Genomic DNA, 14,842 nt, shown 5'->3' with positions numbered 1-14,842 from the left:
GCCCACTCTCACCACTTTTACATTGCAATAATTAGAAATCCTAGCCATAGCAATTAGGTAAGAAAAAGAAATAAAAGGTAACAAAATTGGAAAGGAAGAAGTGAAACTATCACTATTTGCAGATATGATACTATATATAGAAAACCCTAAAGACTCCGTCAAAAAACTGTTAGAATATATGAACTCAGTAAAGTTGCAGGATGTAAAGTCAATATAGAGAAATAAATATACAGAAATTTATATACACTAGTAACAAACTATCAGAAAGACAAATTAAGAAAACAATCCCATTTACAACTGCATCAAAAAATGCATAGGAATAAATTTAACCAAGGAGTTAAAAGAACTGTACCCTGAAAATTATAAGATGCTGATGAAATAAATTGAAGATGACACAGATAAATGGGTATCACATGCTCATGGATTAGAATAATTAATATTGGGTGGCTCAGTTGGTTAAACATCTGTTTTCCACTCAGGTCATGATCCCAGGGTCCTGGTATCAAGACCCACATTGGCTTCCCTGCTCAGTGGGGAGCCTGCTTCTCCCTCTCCCTCAGCCTGCTGCTCTCTCTCTCTCTCTCTCTCACTCTCTCTGTCAAGTAAATAAGTAAAATATTTTTAAAAAGAATTAATGTTGTTAAAATGTCCATACTACCCAAAACAGTCTACAGTTTCAATGCAATCCCTATCAAAGTTCCAATAGCATTTTTCACAGAAATAGAACAAATAATCCTAGTTTGTACAGAATTACAAAAGACCCTGAATAGCCAGGGCAATCTTGACAAAGAATAATAAAGTGGAGGCAATAAAGTGCTTTCTGATTTCAAAATATATTACAAAGCTATAGTAATCAGAACAATAAGGCATTGACCTAAAGACAGACATATAGATGAATGAGTAGAAAGTCCCCAAATAAATCCATGCATATATGGTCAATTAATTTATGACAAAGGTACCAGGAATGTACAATAGGTAAAGGACAGTGTCTTCATTGCATGATATTGGGAAAACTGGATATCTACACACAAAAGAATGAAACTGGATCACTGTTTTATAGCTATTACACAAAAATTAACTCAAAATGGATTAAAGAAAACATAAAACTCTTAGAAGAAATCATAAAACTCTTAGAAGAAAATATAGGTGATAAGCTCTCTGACATTAGTCTTAGTGATTATTTTTTTTGGATTTGATACCAAAAGCAAAAGCAACAAAAATAAAAATAAACCAGTGGCACTAACATCAAACTAAAAAGCTTCTGCACAGCAAAGGAAACCATCAACAAAATGAAAAGGAGACTCCTGAATGGGAGAAAATATCTGCAAACATATTTCTGATAAAGGGTTAATATTAAAACATCTGGGCAGCCTGGGTAGCTCAGCGGTTTAGTGCCTGCCTTGGGCCCAGGGCATGATCCTGGAGGCCCGGGATCGAGTCCCACGTCAGGCTCCCAGCATGGAGCCTGCTTCTCCCTCTGCCTATATCTCTGCCTCTTTCTCTCTGTCTCTGTCTCTCAATAATAAATAAAAAATAAAATCTTAAAAAAAAGAGGAAAACATCTAAGGCTACAACTCATACAACTCAATGGTGAAAAATAATAATCATCTGATTAAAAATGAGCAGAGGGGGAGCCCGGGTGGCTCAGTGGTTTAGCGCCACCTTCAGTCCAGGGTGTGATCCTGGAGACCCAGGATCGAGTCCCATGTAGGGCTTCCTGCATGGAGCCTGCTTCTCCCTCTGCCTGTGTCTCTGCCTCTCTCTCTCTCTTTCTCTCTCTCTCTCATGAATAAATAAATACAATCTTTTTAATAATAAATAAAATCTTAAAAAAAATGAGCAGAGGATCTGAATAGACATTTTTCCAAAGAAGACATATAGATGGCCAACAGGTACACTAAATGATGCTCAACATCACTCACCATCAGGGAAGTGCAAATTAAAATCACAATGAGGTATCATCATCTTACACCAGTCAGAGTGGCTAGTGTCAAAAAAGACAAGAAATAACAAATATTGGCAAGGATATGGAGAAAAAGGAATCCTCCCTTGTGCACTGTCGGTGTGAATGTAAACTGGTACGGCCACCATGGAAAATAGTATATAGTTTCCTCAAAAAATTACAAATAGGGACTGGTGACTCAGTGGTTGATGTCCTGGGATTGAGTCCTGTATCAGGCTCCCCACAAGGAGCCTATTTCTCTCTCAGCCTATGTCTCTGCCTCTCTCTCTGTGTCTCTCGTGAATAAATAAAATCTTAAAAGAAAAAAAAGAAAGACTGCAAAGTATAATGTGGAGAATATAGTTAATAACACTGTAACAGCTTTATACAGCGACAGATGGTAACTAGATTTATTGTGGTGATCACTCTGTAAGGTATATAAATGTTGAATAAACATTGGACACCTGAACCTAATTTAATACTGTATGTAATTGTGTGTCAAAAAAGTAAAATAAAATAAAATAAAAATAAAAATAAATAAAAAAAATAATATGGAACTCTGAAATACTATGAAAAAAAATCCAAACTATAGCAAGGTAGAAAATTAAATTTATATACCAAGTCAGGGAATATCTTTGAGCTTCAAGTTTCTTTTTATTTTATTGTAATTGAAGCATAGTTGACATACAATGTTATATTAGTTTTAGGGATGTAATATAGTGATTTGACATATACTATGCAGTTGAGCTTTGGGTTTCTTATTAACAAAATGTAATAATCACAGTACCTCCCTCAGGAGGCATTGTGAGGACTGAATGAGATTACAGGTTCTGTGTGTCTAACCTGGTACCTGGACTGTGGGAAGCACACAGTAACTGTTAGCTAATGTTTTCATAGCTGTCAAGTGCAGGGGCACTGGGTGGCTCAGTGGTTGAGCACCTGCCTTTGGCTCAGGTTGGGATTCCAGGGTCCTGGGATCGAGTCCTGCATCAGGCTCCCCAGAGGGAGCCTGCTTCTCCCTCTGCCTGTGTCTCTGCCTCTCTCTGTCTCTAACGAATAAATAAAATCTTAAAAAAAAAACTGTTAAATGCAGATAATAAATAACTAGGGTGGAATATGAAGAAATGATAGCACTGCTCCCACCTCTAGGCCTACAAGGAGGAGCAGTGTTAGTGAAATCTGGAGAAAACTGTAGCCACAGAGAGGAGGCCGCCTGGTGGGTGGCCTGGTAGAGAATGCAGCCACAGCCAACAGCAGGGCCTGCAGCGAGGGCACTGGTGGGAGGCAGGAATCAATATGCCAACCTCACTCTCTGTGCTCCATCTAATTTTCTACTGGGCCTCCTGTTTGCTGAACTCAGCTGGCAGGCAGCAGTGAAAGCCCAGGTAACACAGTCCCTACAGGTCAGCCTCCAGGGCAAGAGCAGGGCAGAGAAAGGCTGAGAATGGGTCCACAGAGGCCACCGCTTCCCCAGATATGTCTCCCTCCCTCCCTACCCTCCTCTTCAGTCTTTGAGCGAACTGAAGGACTCTGAATACTTTCCCTGGGCTATGGATGCTCATTCTGTATTCCAGCTCTCAATCCTAGCTTACATATATCTCCAGGGGTTAAGGGTGAGGGGGGGCTTCCCCAATTGGCATTTCTTTTTTCTGGCAGAGCATTAGTGTATTTTGCTCTGATTATTTGTTGGCATGAGTAACTCTGACAGGAAACCACATTTCCCTGGAGGAGAATGGCTCTTTTATTCACCGTGCCTGGAATGGTACCTGCCACATGGGAGGTGCCACATAAATAATTCGCTGAACCAAGCAGTGTCCTCCTATTCTTTTGTGCTTTCCTCACCCATCCAACAGCACCTACCCCAGTGCTGCCTACTGGCTCAGGGGATGAATTCTAGTATGCTGGGGAGAGATGAATAATCTCAAATTTTAGAGTTTCTCTCTGGGACAAGTCAAATTCATTATGGCCTCCAATTTTAGGATATGTTAATAACCTAATGAAGGTGGGAACAAAAGGCATGAATGTCTGTTTTGTACAGATGCAATGTGAGCTCCTTGGTTTTGAGCAGCTCCAATTGCTTTATTTTGTCTATGGCGTCTATCCTATGTGAAGACAGACTCTCTAACCTTTTTTCTTAGCACTAAATGGCACTTGTCATCTCTGGGTAGAGAGATCTCAACCACTCATGAACTAGACCTGACGGAGCATACATAAGACAAAAAGAGTTGGGACGTTTGGATGGCTCAGTGGTTGAGCGTCTGCCTTCAGCTCAGGGCATGATCCTGGAGTCCCAGGATCGAGTCTGCATTGGACTCCTACTTCTCCCTCTGCCTATGTCTCTGCCTCTCTCACTCTCTGTGTCTCTCATGAATAAATAAATAAGATCTCTTAAAAAAAAAAAAAGATAAAAGAGTGAAGTGGAGGGAACTCAAAACATACTTATACAGCTAACAGGAGCTCGGTCAATAGGAGGAAACTGCTTTTGAAATTATCTCCCCTTAGCTGGTTCTCAAACATCTGCAAAAATCTTCAAAGGAAAAAAAAAAAAAAAAGGAAACAATAATTTTCAAATTTAGTCACCCTCTCAAGCCAAAATAGATGTTTCTAGGTGCAGCCTGGAGGCCAGTGGCATTTCCTGCCTGACCATCACAGCGGACATTCCAGCAGGGGCATCGTCTTCCAAGTACTGTCCTTAGCAGGGAGGCTCCAGGCTGACTCCCCGCCTTCCGGCCCCATGGCTTAGAGGATGCTCAGGGGGCCGCAAAATTGGGATGAGCACCACAAAGCAGGTGGAAAAAATCCCAATGCTGGGCCACAGGACAAAGTTAGTTCTCTGGAAAGAAGAGAAGGGATGAAGTTTGGGAGGATAATTACTAGCTCTCTGGAAAAATACAGAATGAATCCAATGCCACCCAGATTACCCTGCAAATTCCCTTCCAGGAATAGTCCAGAGGGCAGGGTGGAATAGTGAGAAGTTCATCCTTTGAGAAGATCCATGTCCAAGCCTAACTCTGCTACTTATTGACTGGGGGACCTGAGGGTTCTCAGGAGCCCATTACAAATAATTTCCTGTTGGCTCCTTCCTAGGAAGGCAACGTAACATAGTGGAAAGGGCATGGCTTTGGAATCATACAGATCTGAGATCAAATATGAGTCTGTTATTTACTAGATTGTGATACCACTTTTGCAAAGGTTTTGTAGCTGGGCACACAGCCACCAAGGTGAGGGCTACATTCCCCAACCTTCCTTCCAGCCGTAGATGACCACACGACTAAGTCCTGGGATTGTGAGTGGGAGTAAGTGTGCAGCTTCCTCATCTGTCCTGAAAGTAAAGAAGTGTGTCCTGCCCTTCTCCCTTTTCCTACTGTCTGAAAAGTAAACTTGGTGGGGGAGTCATCTTGTATCAAGCAAGTGTCCCAGGTGATTGCCAGAAGTAAACACAATTCATTCCTGGAACAATGCAATGTCTATTCAGGCCTCAATGAATTCCACAGATAAAGTTCCAAGGGACATATACTCAAAGTAAAAGGCAAGATATGGACTGAGAAAAAATATTTGTAAATCACATATCTGGCAAAGGATTTTATCTTAGGTTGGGCTACTATAACAAAATACCATTGATTATAAACAACTTAAATTTATTCTCAAAACTCTGGAAACTGGAAGTCTGAGATAGAAGAAATAACATGGTTAAGGTTCTCGTGACAGCTGGTTTCTTGTATCTTCACATTGCAGAGAGAGGGCTAGAAAGCAATCTGGGATCTCTTATATAGAGGCACTAATCCCATTCATGAGGACATTCATGAGGACTCTACCCTCATGGCCTTAGTACTTCCCAAAGTTTCCATTTCCTAACATCATCACACTAGTGGTTAGGATTTCAACATATGAATTTTCAAGGGAGACAAACATTCAATCCATAACACACTTGTATCTGGAATATACAAAACTCTTTCAAGTCAATAATAAGATAAACAACCCAACCAAAAAGTGGGCAAAAGATTTGGAAAGACATTTTACCAAAAAAAAAAAAAAAAAAAAAGAAAGAAAAAAGAAAGAAAGAAAGAAAGAAAAGAAAAAGAATCCTGAGCAAGGCTTAGAATTTTGTATGGATTCTTAAATCTTGGCATCTTCTTATCAGGGAAATGCAAATCAAAACCACAATGAGATACCACCTCCTCATACCTGTCAGAATTGCTAAAACAAAAAAACACAAGAAAAAAGTGTTGGTGTGGATGTGGAAGAAAAGGAACCCTCGTGCTCTGTTGGTGGGAATGCAAACTGGTGCAGTCACTGTGGAAAACAGTATGGAGGTTCCTCAAAAAGTTAAAATATAACTACCCTACAATCCAGCAATCACACTACTGGGTATTTATCCCCAAAATACAAAAACATTAATTCAAAGGAATACACACACCCCTATGTTTATTGCAGCATTATTTGCAGTAGCAGAATTATGGAAGCAGCCCAAGACACCATAGATAGATGAGTGGATAAAGACGATGCGGTATATATACACAACAAGATATTATTCAGCCACAAAAAGAATGAAATCTTGCCATTTGCAATGGCATGGATAGAACTAGAGAGTGTTATGCTAAGTGAATAAGTCAGTCAGTGAAAGATAAATACCATATGATTTCACTCATATGTAGAATTTAAGAAACAAAACAAATGAGCAAAGAAGAGAGAGAGAGAGCAAGAAATGGACTCTTAACTCTAGAGACCAAACTGATGGTTACCAGAGGGGAGGTGGGTGAGAGGATTGGTGGGAACAGGTGATGGGGATGAAGGAGTGCACTTGTGATGTAAACCAGGTGATATGTGGAGTTGTTGAATCACTATATTGCACACCTGAAACTAATATAACATTGTGGGTTAACTATAATGGAATTAAACTAAAATTTTAAAAAATTTAAAAAAAGAAGATAACCCAATAGCATATGAGCACATGAAAAGATGCTCAAAGTCACCAGTGAAATGCAAATCAAAACCACAGTGAGCTACTATTTCACACCTACTACAATGGCTACCATCAAAGACAGACAATAACAAACACTGGCAAGGATGTAGAGAAGTCAAAACCCTCAAATACTACTACTGGTGGGAAGCTGCTTGAAAATACAATTTGGCAGTTTCTTAAAAATTAAATTTACCATATGACTCAGCATTTCCACTCTCAGAGAAATGAAAACATATGGTCACAGAAAGACTTGCATAATGTTCATGGCATCATTAGTCATAATAGCCCAAAGTGGAAACATCCAATTAGGGAATGGATAAATCAAATGAACTATATTCATACGATGGAATATTAAGTGGAATGCTAAGTGAAAGATCCCAGACAGAAAAGACCACATATTATAGAATTCCATCTTTGTGAAATGCCCAGAAAATGCAAATTGTTGAAGACAGAAAGTAGACTAGCGGTTGCCTGTGCCTGAGAGTGGGATGAATGGGTGTAAATGGTCTTACTGGGATAATACAAAAAGTCTAATAGGGGCACCTGGGTGGCTCAGTTGGTTAAGCATCTGCCTTCAGTTCAGGTCATGATCCTGGGGTTCTGGGATAGAGCCCCCTGTCAGGCTCCCTGCTCCGTGGGGAGTCTGCTTCTTCCTCTCCCTCTGACACCCTCCCTGCTTGTGTCCTCTCTCTCAAATAAATAAGTGAAATCTTTAAAAAAAATATTCTAACAGTCAATTATGGTAATGCATGTATACACAACTGGTATATTGGTAAACTCACTAAAAACCACTGAATTGCATGCAAAACATGGGTGAATTTTATGTATATGAACTATAGCTCAATAAAGTTAAAAGATATAGGCTCACAGTCACTGCCACACCGCTCTTGCTCGTTAATGCCGTCACCACCTCCAGCTCACTGAGCTCCAGCTAAAAGAGAAGATGGGGTAAGTAAGGAAGTCTCTGTACCATGGCGTGCAAAGCAGACGGTCCACAAATCCTCATATGGTAAAGCACCTAGAAAGCCACTGGCTACAAAAGCCTCTCACAAGAGCGTGCCCTCTACTGGAGGGGTGAAAAAACCACATCATTACAGACCCAGTACTGCCATTGTCTGTGAAATTAGACATTATCAGAAGTCCACTGAACTTGTGATCCACAAACTTCCTTTCCAGCTGTTGGTGCAAGAAACTGCTCAGGGCTTCAAAACAGATCTGTGCTTCCAGAGTGCTTGGCAGGAGGCAAGTGAGTCCTATCTGGTGGACCTTTTTGAAGATACCAACCTACATGCTATACACGCCAAACGTAACAATTCTGCCAAAAGACATCCAGCTAGCACGCCGCATACATGGAGAATGTGCTTAAGAATCCACTATGATGGAAAACATTTCATTCTATTAAAAAAATTCTCTTCTTCCTGTTGTTGGTAGTTCTGAATGTTAGATATTTTCTTCCCATGGGGCCAATAGGTACTTACGTATATGACTGCATGTGGAAGGCTAGGGTAAAGAAATCAGGTATTGGCAGCTTTTCCATTTTCTTTTCTTTCTTTCTTTTTTTTTTTTAGCTTTCCCATTTTAATTTGTGTGTGAATCTTTAATATAAATGCAGGGACATAAAACCATTAATGCAAGTCAAAATGTTTCAGTGAACACAGTTCAGCAGTTCAACTTTATAATAATTATAAACATGGCCAATGCCAGAATCTGAATTTTTTCTAAAACAAGTAAATTTCTTATTGATGGCAGCTAAATGGTCTTTGTAACATTTTTATCATACAGTAGATTCCAACCATTCACTATACTTTTCTAGTTGTCCTATATGCAAGCACATGTTTCTAATGCTGTTTGTCTTTTGTGCTGTTCCTGTAAGTTTGCTGTTAAAATATATTACACTATAAAAAGTGTATCCCGTGCAGGGACCCTAATGTGGGACTTGATCTGGGGACTCCAGGATCACACCCTGGGCCGAAGGCAGACGCTAAACTGCTGAGCCCCCCAGGCGTCCCTGAACACAACATTAAATTAGAGTTGTCTTTTCAGGGTGGAGAGAAAATGGATATTGAGTGGAAAAGTTAAAAGACATAGACTTTTATGTGTGCTGACCTTTCTTCTAAGAACTGGAGCGAAAGTAAAACTAAAAATGTTTTCAGAGAGACAAAAGTCATGGCAGGTCATTGGCAAGAGACTTTTTTTTATTAAAGGAGTTTTAGAAGACATACATTAGCAAGAAGAAAAAAATATGTGAGAAAGAAGATTGGGGATGTTAAAAGAAATGAACAAATAAAGTAGGAAGGGAAAGAAATTTATTAACTTGATCTAAGGCAACTGCAAAAGCTTATGCATGCAGTATATTTAATGATGAAATGTTAGATGTTTTCTCTTTACAAATTCAAACAAAGATGGTACCATCACTATTTCTCTAATTTTGTTTAGGTAAATTGTAAAACAACAAGAATAAATAAAAGGAATAAGGATTGGAAGTAAAACCATCCTTATTTGCAGACTGCATGATTATTTTCTCAGAAAACCCAAAATAATTTATAAATAATTATTAGAATTATTATAAATGATTCTTAAAATTAATAGGATACTTTAGCAACATTGATAAAAAATCAATACACAAAATTCAACCATATATCATCAACATGCCAACAATAATTAGTTTGAAATGTATTTGAAATGATAGGATTTATATAAGAAACAAAAGAGGCAAAGTAAAGGTTTACTTAGGAATAAACCTAAACAAATATATGCAGGCTTTTTATGGAGAAAATTGCAATAATTTCCTAAAAGGCAGTGAAGAAAACTCAGATAAATTAAGAGTGAAGTCATGTCCTTGCGTAGGGAGATTCACTATTGTAAAGATGGCAGTTCTCCACAATGCCGTTCAATGATGTTCCAATAAAAATCCTAACAAACGCATCCATAAAACTTGAAAAACCAATTCCAAATTTACACTGGAGAGAGAAAGGTCAGGAGTAGCTAAGACACTCCTGAAGAAGAGCAAAGTCTTGGGAATGATACTGCCATATAGCAAGATACTCATATGAAGTAACTAAGACAGTATGTAGGAGCAGAGACAAATAGACCATTGGAGTAGGAGAGATAAGAAACAGACCTAAACATATGTGGAAACTTAATTTATTACAAAGTAGGCATTGCATATCAGTGGGGGAAAGGATGAACTATTTAATGAATGATGCTAGAACAATTGGTTATCCATGGGGAGAGAGGGGTAGACAGGATCCTTGCTTCACACTATATACAAAAGCAATTCCATTTTAGATTCCATGTGGATTAAGCACTAAACAATGCAAGACAAATCTATACATGGGTTAAATTGAATAAAAACCACACACACACACACACACAAAGTGCATATAAAATCTGGTGAAGACTAAAATAGGGTCTGTAGTGTAGTTAACAGCATTTACCAGTGTCAGTTTCTAGGTTTTACCTATTGTTAGATAAGATATCATCATTGATAAATGCTGAGGGAAGGGTTCACAGAACTCATGCACTATTTTTACGACTTCCTGAGTTTACAATTATTTCAAAATTAAAAACAAATGAAAGGAAAAGTTATAAAATATTTAGAAGACAGTATAAAATGTGCATGACTTCAAGGTGCAAAGAAGTTTTTTTAGTCAAGACTGAAGATGTAGGAATCATAAATATAGGGTAATAAACACAATTACATCGTAGAGTTAGCAATTTCCTCATGAAACCATACAAAAAATTAAAATTAAGGGAAGACATGTGCCCCATATATAATCACCATTAAACAATTAGCATCCAGAACACAAAAATAACTGTGAATCATCAAGAGAAAAAACCAACTCAATAGACAAATAGGCAAAGATACAGTAGACATTATTGGAGAAGAAACACAAACAGTCCAAAAGCATATGAAAAAAAAAAATCTCTTGGTCTCTTTAGTAATCAGGGATGTATTACATAAAATCCCAATGAAATATTTTATGGTGAAAAATATAGCAAAAAGTAAAAAATGAGATAGTATCAAGTGCAGGTAAGGACGTGGAGCTACAGGAACTCACATATACTGAGGATGGACACGTAAGGAATAGGGTTCCGCTGTGGGACTGTTTGGCTATAGCCACTAAAGCTGACACACCTATCACATGACCCCACTGTGTACAGATAAGACTAGGAAACAATACAATTGCTCGTCAGTGTTGAAGGGACACACTGTTATATAGTAATATGATAGAACACTGTACAGCAATTAAAGTGAACAAACTATAACCCTGCATAACCAAATGAATGAATCTCACAAAAAATGGTTTGAATGAAAGAAGCCAGATGCTAAGGAAAATGTAGAGGAGGACTCCATACCTAGAACAGACCAAATTAAGCTCCATTCTTTAGTGATGCATACACAGGGATAAAACAAAAAGAAAAGGCAGAAAATGATCACTTCAAAAGGCAGGAGAATGGAAACCATAGTGGGGGGCTGGGGGTGCGATTTGCTTTTGATTAGGGAGAAGCAGACAGAGGGCCTCTGGGGTATTAGCAACTATCCTCAATCTAGACTTGGGTCATGGTTTTATCAGTGTCCACTTTGTCATTGTTTGTTAGGTTGTATGGTGGATAGGCCATGAGTTTCTCTATGAATACTGCCCAATGAAAGAAGAAAAAAGGTAGATCATATACCATTTCCCATTTCTCTTATCATAGTGTTTATCAGCAGGTTACATTAAAATGCAAGTTATGTGAGAGCAGGAGCCACGTTGAATGTTCCCTTACCGCCTTGCGAGCACTTAGTAGGCGCTCAACACTTGTTCAGTGAGTGAGGAGTAACCTGCTACATTTAAAATGAAACAGCATCTGATCTTACAGCCTAGCTTAACCTTTTGCCCTGAGTGACAGAGCAGGACTCAAAGAGCAGCCTTACCTCCGTGTGGACTCTGTGACTAGTGGAAAGCAGAAGGCCGAGCAGAGGCAAGTACACACCCTGCTAACTGCCAGGCCTCATCTTGACACCTATGTTATATTAGACAGCTCAGAGTCAAAAATGACAGCTCAGCTCGATGGCAGCCTCATGACGGAGCAACTCCACTATTTAGAGCCTTCGAGACTGATCTTCAGTGGCATGGGCTTTGGCAGGGGGTGTTGAGGAAATGTTCCTGCATGGAGCCAGCTCTGGTCTAGAGAGGCCTCTCTAGAAATTTCAACAATGACAACAGCCCAAGGATTTGTGTATGGTTTATGGTTCCCTGCTTGTGACCCAACACCAAGCAGCTGAGCCGGGCTGCCTGGTAGATGACAGCAGCTTGTCTCTCCTACGTGGGCTCCAAGGGACAGCGGAATAAAAAGAAGAGAGGTCAGGAGTTCATATGGTCTTTTTTTTCACACAGGCAAATTGCGGCCTAGTGTTCAGGCAGGAAGTCTGCTCTTCTGCCTTCCTGCCTCCAGAGGCTTGGAGTCTAGTCACTGATTAATCCTGAGTCACGTTAACCCAGCCATGGTTGACTCGTGAAGAAATATGTCCAAGGAAGCTGGTTTTAACACATAAAATGGTCTGCACTGAGTCACAGGAGTATTCACTTGGTTCTCAGTCATTCATTCAATAAGCATGCATTGAGCGCCAACTGAGGGCAGGCACCGTGCCAGGTGCCAGGGGCGGTGGCCAGGTGGGAAAAGTCATGTTACCATCTTAGACTAGGCTGATGTAGGTATTGGTCAAGAAGAAGCATATATGGTAGACCTGGTTGGCTTTCTCAAGAGATCAGTTCTAGAGAAGTCTCCTAGGGTTTGAAACAATGTAGTTCTAGGACCAAGGAAAGGAAGCACCTGACCAATATCATTGGATTTCTCATGGCAAGTACTGGAAAAGGTGGGGGAAGGTAAATGCTTGTAACATAAGTTCTTGGACCCCTGGACCAGAAAGGGAGACACAGATGTTTGGGGAAATACTCCCAAATTTTGAGGTTATGTCAAGAAGAGCAATTATTCTTTTTGAGGGGCTGTGTCTCAGTCCTGTGTTAGAGACAGCATGCTTGGCTGTAAAAATATCAGCACTGTCCCTCTCCAAGGCCCCACGGCATTTACGGAGCACCCTCTAATGCCCAAACTGTACTTGGGTAACCGGAGACAGGCTGAGCCACTCCTCACTAAAACACAATGGGCTCCAGGCTGTGATATGACTACATGAAACACTGAGTCTTTTTTCTCAGAGTTCATCTGGTCACATTTTTTACCTTGATTTCTTCTGCCAAAGAATACAAAACATCCAGTGATCATGCAAGAAGCATGTCTGTTAATTTGTAAATGTTGACACTGGGAGGTGACAGGCAAGTACAGAGCTGTTTATAAGAAGTGTATACATTTCTGATCATTTAGGTAGTTAACCTTCTTGAATTTAAACTTAGAATTCCCAAAAAAAAAAAAAAAAAAAAAAAAATAAACTTAGAATTCCCACTCTTTGTAATGTTTTTTGAACCGCACATGAAAGTGTGTGAAATGCAGGTATTTGGGACTGTATATTTACTTAATCAAAGAATTTTATGTCTTTGGAGCTCTTATTTGTTTAATTATGGATTTGAACGTTGTAAGAAGTATAAAAATAAACTATGGTAGGAACTTTGAGAAATTGTGGAAGAAATATTAATTAAACATTAAAGGAGAGGGCAGTTAGACAGATTTGAAACTCTACAATGAAGAACGCTCTTTATTTATTTTGAAGAAAGAGAAGAACTATTAGAAATGAGAAGACTGAAATCCCGTGGGACTGGCCGAGAAAAGAAATACCAGATGCAGAATGTTGAACAAGTGGTAACCCACGTGGAACACTTTAACACAGGATATTCACACTAGGATTGTGAGCCCTACACTGGGCAGTACATGGTGAATGCCTGCTGGAGATCTTGGACGTTAGCCATAGCAGATTTGGAAGCCGGATGCGTATTGTGAGACTTGGCATTTTCTAAGTAATCATGGCATCACTGTGATGTCTGGTGCAGAGAAGAGCAGGACTGGAGTCATGGAGGCCAGGCTGGAGAAGACTGCAATTGTCCAGGGAGACGGGATGAGTCTGTGCCAGTGTTGGGATGGTCAGATGAAGGGAAGGGCTAGTCTAAGAAGCATGTCAGGGATAGAGCTAATAGACCTTGGTGTCATGAGGGTGATGGAGGAGAGACAAATAGGTCCGTGATTCTGGTGAGGTCAGAGCCCATGTTCTGACCCCAGAATGTGGAGGTCACAGGCTAAGGGGCAGGCCTGGTTTGGGTTTGGCCTTGGGCATGTTGGGATCCTTGTGGAAGTGTCAGAGGGATAACTCCATGAGAAAGCTTAGAGTAGGAAGGAGCATTTGAGAGGGTAGAGGAAGAGGAAGACAGTGGAAGAGATGGAGAGATTACTTAGACTAGGAAAGTCATTCTTCCTTATGATCTAAGCAATGAAAGCCATCCCCTTATTGAGGGCCTTCAGGATCCCGGGTCCTTAGTCTACACAACCTCTTTTCTCAGACCTCTCTGTATTACTGACCTTTCTATGTCTCTTCCCACATTGCCCTGGTGTGGATCATGGACTCTTGGTTCTGGTGGGAAGATTCGCTCTGGGGCTCCTTCCCTTGCTGCACACACAGGCCAGACCAGCAGTGATTCTAGGCTTACAGGGTGGACAGAATGGAATGGCCCCTGCACCCCACCCAGCTTCTTTTAATAATTCAGCTCTGAAGAAATAGCCCCCATCATAGAAACCTGGAGTTTTCAATGCCTCAAAGTAGTCAACTTGGGAACCCCCCCACCCCCTACCAAAGTCCTCTCCTGAAATGGGGTCTTGTGATTCTCTTTTGTTCAAACCAACATGCATATCTAGAGACATTTTTGCACTGTGCCTGCAGTGTAGCCTCTGAACTCATGATCAAATTCCTCATGGGAACAGAGCCAGGGTAATGCTCAGGAACTAGTTAG

At 40.1% G+C, this 14,842-nt stretch overlaps 1 pseudogene; it reads left to right on the top strand.

Moving 5' to 3' along the window:
- The first annotated feature begins 4,713 nt into the window (after positions 1-4,713).
- LOC140622831 (histone H3.3A-like) lies at positions 4,714-8,271 on the top strand (annotated as a pseudogene).
- The last annotated feature ends 6,571 nt before the right edge of the window (positions 8,272-14,842 follow it).

The sequence above is a fragment of the Canis lupus genome, chromosome 32, assembly GCF_048164855.1.
Source record: "Canis lupus baileyi chromosome 32, mCanLup2.hap1, whole genome shotgun sequence".
Classification (NCBI taxonomy): domain Eukaryota; kingdom Metazoa; phylum Chordata; class Mammalia; order Carnivora; family Canidae; genus Canis; species Canis lupus.
Note: the sequence above shows the minus strand (reverse complement) of the source record. Positions and strands in the feature narration are given on the sequence as shown.